The sequence below is a fragment of the Fringilla coelebs genome (assembly GCF_963513975.1).
Source record: "Fringilla coelebs genome assembly, chromosome: 15".
NCBI classification, from domain to species: Eukaryota; Metazoa; Chordata; class Aves; order Passeriformes; family Fringillidae; genus Fringilla; species Fringilla coelebs.
Window position 1 is genome coordinate 18,558,585 of NC_140041.1, and position 6,600 is coordinate 18,565,184.

The following is a 6,600-nucleotide window of genomic DNA, read 5'->3' on the forward strand; positions in this document are numbered from 1 at the left end:
GTGTCCCCGCAGCAGGCAGTGTTCCCACAGCAGGCAGTGTCCCCGTGTCCTGTGCACCACCCCACCTGCCCAGCAGCACAGCCCACGCTCTGCCAGCCCCACAGCTGATGCCAGCCTGGGTCAGGGTGTGCCTGGCTCTGCCTGGCACGGGCTCATTGCCCTGCCAGCGTCCCTGCCCCACGTGGGGACGCAGCTCTGCCACCCCCATGCTGCAGGAGGATAATTAATGTCCCTGGGCAAAGGCAAAACAAAACACAGGCACACAGCACTTGCTCTGCTTTCTCAGGAGATGTGACAGAAGAAAACAAGCTCCCAATCCCCCTGTCATTTTGCATCTTTATGCAGCCATAAAAAGCCATTTTTCCTTGCTTTGTTTGCTGGTTTACTACCAAGGCCCCCTCAGATTTTATTCCAACATGAATATTAATTCAAATATCATTGATATTGTGAACAAAATGAGAAAAATATCTCAAGGCTGTTCCGAATCCTAGTTTTCCTGGCAGAACAGCCTGGCCCTTTTAAGAATAAACACCCAGCTATTATTCCCATATTAACTGGTGCTTTACAAAATCAATACAAAAGCACAGCCCTTGCATGAAAGGATTTCCACTGGACTCAGCTCTGCCTCTTCTCCCAGCAGGATGACACCACAAACTGGCTAACCAGCACTTTGCTCTGCAGGCTCGTGTCCAGCCTGGTGCCCAGCAGGATGCCCAGTCCCTCGAGCCTCCCAAGGAAACTCTGGGTGGACAAAGCTGTGCCCAGAACCACGTGGGACATTGTGAGGCACTGCTGGTTTCCTACCCTCTGGAAATCTGCCCTCGGGAGCCTTTAACTGCTCAAAGCCTCTCCCAAAACAAGTGGCAAAAACAGACTTCAAAGACCCTCAGGGGTACAGAATTTTACCTCTGAAAAAGAACACATTTTTGCCCTTAATACACCAGGTTCTGTCCCTTCCTTGTCCAGGCCTGGCCCAGTGGTCAGAGCCCATGAACCCAAACACTGCCAGAGAAAAGGGACTCTAAGAGCAGAAATGGTTTCTGTTTCCTTCCAGACCCATAGAATTATCTTGCAATCCCTGTGTGCTGAGCTTCTGTGGCACAAACAGAGCTTTACAAATCCTGAGGGGTAGAGTGGCTCAGCCAGGTGGGTCCCCAAGTCCCTCCCTGCATTTGCTCCCCAGGTCTGTTTTTGTCCAAAACGTGTCATGGTCTATGGCTATGAAGCGGTACGTGGATGTGAACTGCCCAGGGATGCAGGAGGAGATGCGGTGTTTGAAACAGGGCTACAAGCCCCAGGGCACGAGGACTGAGAGCAGCTGCTGCCCAGGGACACCCCACGGTCCCCCAGCAGGCCCAGGGGCACCCCCAGGTGTCAGCAGCTGCTGTGGGGGCACCAAGAAAATCTGCATTTCTGTCTAAAATGTCCTCAGCTTCAGCTACCGAGAGCTTTTGCTATTGCATGGAACTGTAAAATACTTCTTGGTTCTCCTTCAAAGATTTTTACTTGGCCACGGGAAAGTTAACCACTGGCAAATGGAAGGACATTGGAAATAGCTGCTGTGAGCATTCTCATTGCTGTAATCGTCCCTGGCTGCCGGTAAGGAGCAAAGAACAGTATTTGAAAGCACACAGACCAAACCCATAATCCCTCACAAATATAACCACCACAAAGTACTGTCTCTCCCAAGCTACAAACAAGGATTAGCAGAGTTTGTCTTGCTTTGAATGAAGGATCTGGGCCAAGATCCAATGTCAAAAAATAACACAGAGTGGAGAAACCTAGCATGTGGCTAAAGATAATTTCTAATATTTATTAAGCCTATATTTCAAAAACATCCAAAAACCTCCAGCCTCTTGAACCCGAGCTCCCGTGATGCTTTCACTGGCTGCTTCTGCAGCAGGGACCTGTTTGCATCCCTTTTGTCCCTCTCTCTTCTCCCCTAATTGTTGCCTTTTCAATCTCTTGTCTGGGGGTTCACTTCAGGTCTCCAGGGCTTTTAACAAGAATTACCAGAGCTTGTTGCCATTTACTGTGTTTACAGCTAGAGAAATTGTGAAAAGGGGAATGGCATTTCTCCCTGCATAACACTCACACAAGAGAAAAGGGTTGAGAAAAGGTCAAGAAGGAAACTGCTAAAGCTCTGAATATCCCAAACACAACCTAATGTTCCCTAAAATGATGAGCACTACAGTCAAGGGAAGAGACAGAAACAGCTTCTAAAAGGCACACTCTGCAGGCAGGAGCGCTTCAGTGGGCTTGGGCTGTCCTGGAGAGGAGGGTTCCTGAGGGAGCAGCAGGAGCAGGCTGCAGGCAGGGCCACCAGCATCCCCTGGTGACCCACAGCACACGGGGACACAGCAGGACCTGCTCCCTGAGCTCAGCCAGGATCAGCCCTGCAGGGCTCAGCTGGGCTGGGTAATTCCCTGCTCACACCCTGCTCAGACCCTGCTATCTCTGGCTGCAGACACAGATCCTCCCAGCAGCAGTTACGGTTTGTTGAACTGGGCCACTTGGATCTTCCACCCTCACACACCTGAGTAAATTCTCCCTTCCCACGAGCAGTTCTTATGGAATTCTTTCCTGTCTGGCTGCACATACCTTCACCAGGGGCTGCTGAAGATCATCCTCAGGCTCCTGGTGATCCTCTTTGGCTGCTCTGGGTGTGCAAGGACCACCTGGCACAGAGGCCAACTTTCTTTCCGGGTGGGCTCAGAGCTGCTGAGCTCTGCTGCTCGTCCAGCTCTGCCAGGGCTGCCCCAGCACCGAGCAGCCCTGGAGCAAACAAACAAAGCTCCCTCGCCTGGGGCCCTTTACAGGGTGTCTCTCCTCCGGGATGAAGGGCTCAGTGAGAGGGGCTCTCATGGCCTGCAGCTGGGCAGGGAGCTGTCCAGCACAGCCGCAGGAGGATGTGCCCAGCACAGAGCCCCCGCAGCCCTGCCTGCGCTGCCAGGGCAGAGGGCTCAGGGAGCCTGGTGTGGGTACAGTCCCAGCACTGGCACACAAACCCAGCTCCTGGCACAAAGGAAAGGGCTTCCCAAGCCCCGCAGTGACGAGCTTTAGGAACCGACCCCGCAGCCCTGGGAAATGTCTGCAAACACAACAAAGGAGGGCAAGGCTGCAGGGGAGGAGCAGGGATGATGCAGGGCGCTCCCTGAGCTTCCTGCCTGCCTCTGCAGCTGCAGGGACATGAAGAAGGTGCAGCACAGATGGACCTGGGCAGGAAAGCAGCTGGAGTGTTCAATCCACCACAGGAGGCTGTGCTCAGCCCTGGGTCAGCTGTGCCCACAGCAGACAACAAATCTGCCTGAGCCAAATTGTCCTTGTGTAATTGCCTGTGTGACCAGAAAGAGAAGTAGCTCAAGTAAACCTCAAATTCTGTGAGCTGTTGTCAGCATCTCACCATCAGCATGTTGCAGGCTGCAAAAATCAGGTCCCTTTTCCATTATACGTTAATTACTTATTATTTCTACTGGTGTTGGTCATGAGGAAAAAACCCACAAAGGCAAAATCATCACTATAAATTCTCTTCCAGCATCCTAAAGTGAGCCATGAGTTTTGCTTTTGGCTGCAGGTCCCTCTCTCTGCAGGACACTCAGGTTTTTGGTGCCTCACATCAGTGAGTGTCCACAAGAAAAGAGTGACCTCAGCAGGAGCGAAGTCCCTGTGCACCTTGTGCAGTGAGGTACAGCTGCAAAAGGCCCTTAGCTCATTTTGCTGATTACAGAGTTGTTTATATCCAGTAAAGCTTAAACCCCAAGCAGGCTGGAGTGGCTCACCGTTAGGATTTCTCATAAATCACATTCGGGCAGTCCAGGCTGCAGAAGCTGCAGTGGATGAGCTGAACTGTAGAGCAGAATTGCTTTAAAGCCTCACAGAATGAAAGTAGAATAAGATGATTTCCCAAACATCTGACAAAACCACTGCAGGCTCCCTGGAGGGAGCAGGAGCGTGGGTGAGAGCACATTCCTGGTGCCCAGGCTGGGGACCACTGCTGGGTGCTGATCCTCATCCCGAGCTGGCAGCTGCCCTGGATCCCTTGTGCCAGGCCTGGGCTGGCTGATGGCTGGGCCAAGGAACGAGGGCTTTACTTCCCTCTCTTTATCTGGCAATGGGAGGGAGCCTAAGAACATCTTCATTGCTTGGGAGCAGTGGTTTGGAGCTTGGCTGTCAGATCCTCCCACCCCTCCAGGAAGCACTGCGAGCCCTTGGAGGGGTGCTGGCTGATTCCCCTTTCTCCCAAGTGAGCCCACGTGCTCAGGAGCACCAGGACCTTCAGGCATTCCTCAGGTGCCCTCAGTGGCTGGGTCGTTCTGCCAAGAAAAACAAACCAAAGATCTTTGGGGCAGAGAAAAGCCTGCCCTGTGAGAATCACCTCCTGGCAGGGACAGCGTGGGCGTGCCATCCCCAGCTGTCCCTGCCCTGTGTGACTCCCCAGCCACCAGCCAAGCATGGGCCATCCCTGCTGGCACTGGGCTTGGGGTGGCTCTCAGAGAGCCTTTCCTCAGCACGCCTGAGAGCAGAGGGCACCGGTGGGCTTCAGCAGGATCCACAATCTCTGTGCTCTGCAACCACAGGAATTTGTTTGTATGGAAATTGTCCCTGCTCTGTCCACTGCTCAACCCCCACCCCCCTGTCACAGAACAAGGCTCTGGGAGCTCTGATTGCACCTCCCATCCAAACAGGAAAGAAGGGGCTGGAACACGGCTGTGGGCACCTGGCCAGCACCACCCACTCCACAGAGGCAGAAACGGTCCAAAATAACAATCCTGAGGGGGCACAGCCCCGTGGGACTGAGCCTCCTCCTCTGGAGCCCACGCTGGCCAGGCAGCCATCCTGCCGGGCTCTGCACTGCCCTGGGAGACTCAGGCCCTGGGGGAGAGCAGGGCTGGGCACAGCACAGGAGCCTGGAGCAGCAGCTTCATCTGGCAGCACAGGAGAGGAGGTGGATTTTACACACAGCCTTGGAGCAGAGGAGAACAGGGGGAGGCTGGACTCAGCTGAAATGTTAACGTGACAGTTCTCCTTCTGCTGCTGCTGGAGCAAGCCTGAGCCCAGCCTGCCAGGGCAGAATGGCACTCTCTGTCGCTGTGCCAGGGCAGAATGGCACACTGCAGCTGTTCCTGTGCCAGGGCAGAATGGCACACTGCAGCTGTTCCTGTGCCAGGGCAGAATGGCACACTGCAGCTGCTTCTGTGCCAGGGCAGAATGGCACACTGCAGCTCTCTGTTTCTGTGCCAGGGCAGAATGGCACACTGCAGCTGTCACTGTGCCAGGGCAGAATGGCACACTGCAGCTGTCACTGTGCCAGGGCAGAATGGCACACTGCAGCTCTCTGTTTCTGTGCCAGGGCAGAATGGCACACTGCAGCTCTCAGTCACTGTGCCAGGGCAGAATGGCACACTGCAGCTGTTCCTGTTCCAGGGCAGAATGGCACACTGCAGCTCTCAGTCACTGTGCCAGGGCAGAATGGCACACTGCAGCTGCTTCTGTGCCAGGGCAGAATGGCACACTGCAGCTCTCAGTCACTGTGCCAGGGCAGAATGGCACACTGCAGCTCTCTGTCACTGTGCCAGAGCAGAATGGCACACTGCAGCTGTTTCTATGCCAGGGCAGAATGGCACACTGCAGCTCTCTGTTTCTGTGCCAGGGCAGAATGGCACACTGCAGCTGCTTCTGTTCCAGGGCAGAATGGCACACTGCAGCTCTCAGTCACCGTGCCAGGGCAGAATGGCACACTGCAGCTCTCTGTTTCTGTGCCAGGGCAGAATGGCACACTGCAGCTGCTTCTGTGCCAGGGCAGAATGGCACACTGCAGCTCTCTGTTTCTGTGCCAGGGCAGAATGGCACACTGCAGCTCTCTGTTTCTGTGCCAGGGCAGAATGGCACACTGCAGCTCTCTGTTTCTGTGCCAGGGCAGAATGGCACACTGCAGCTGTTCCTGTGCCAGGGCAGAATGGCACACTGCAGCTGTTTCTGTGCCAGGGCAGAATGGCACACTGCAGCTCTCAGTCACTGTGCCAGGGCAGAATGGCACACTGCAGCTCTCTGTTTCTGTGCCAGGGCAGAATGGCACACTGCAGCTCTCTGTTTCTGTTCCAGGGCAGAATGGCACACTGCAGCTCTCTGTTTCTGTGCCAGGGCAGAATGGCACACTGCAGCTCTCTGTTACCATGGCCATGTGGTGTGAATGGCAGCCTCAGAGCAGGGCAGGCCTGGGCAGGGGGTGCTGAGGCCAGGACAGGACCACAGTGTCCCCCCAAAGGCCAGGGCAGCTGCCCTGCACATCCCAGCTCCATCCCCTCCTGAGCAGAGCCGGGGATGTGCAGGTACCCCCGGGCATCACCCCTGGGCTGCCCTCAATGCTGGGCTCTGGTGGAACCAGGGCAAGCCCAGGTGTGCCCCAGAACCAGGGCCAGGCTCAAGCACAGCTGCTCTCCTCTCAGCTGTGAGCTGGGCCTTACAGAAACGTTTCCTGCTCCCCAGGATGGTCACTTTCTCTCTGCAGCATGTGTTGTGTGGGGCTCAGTGCCCTGACAAAACACTTCCTGGTAGGAAAGCTGCGTGAGCAGTGCCAAGGAAATGGCAAGGTGTTCCAGA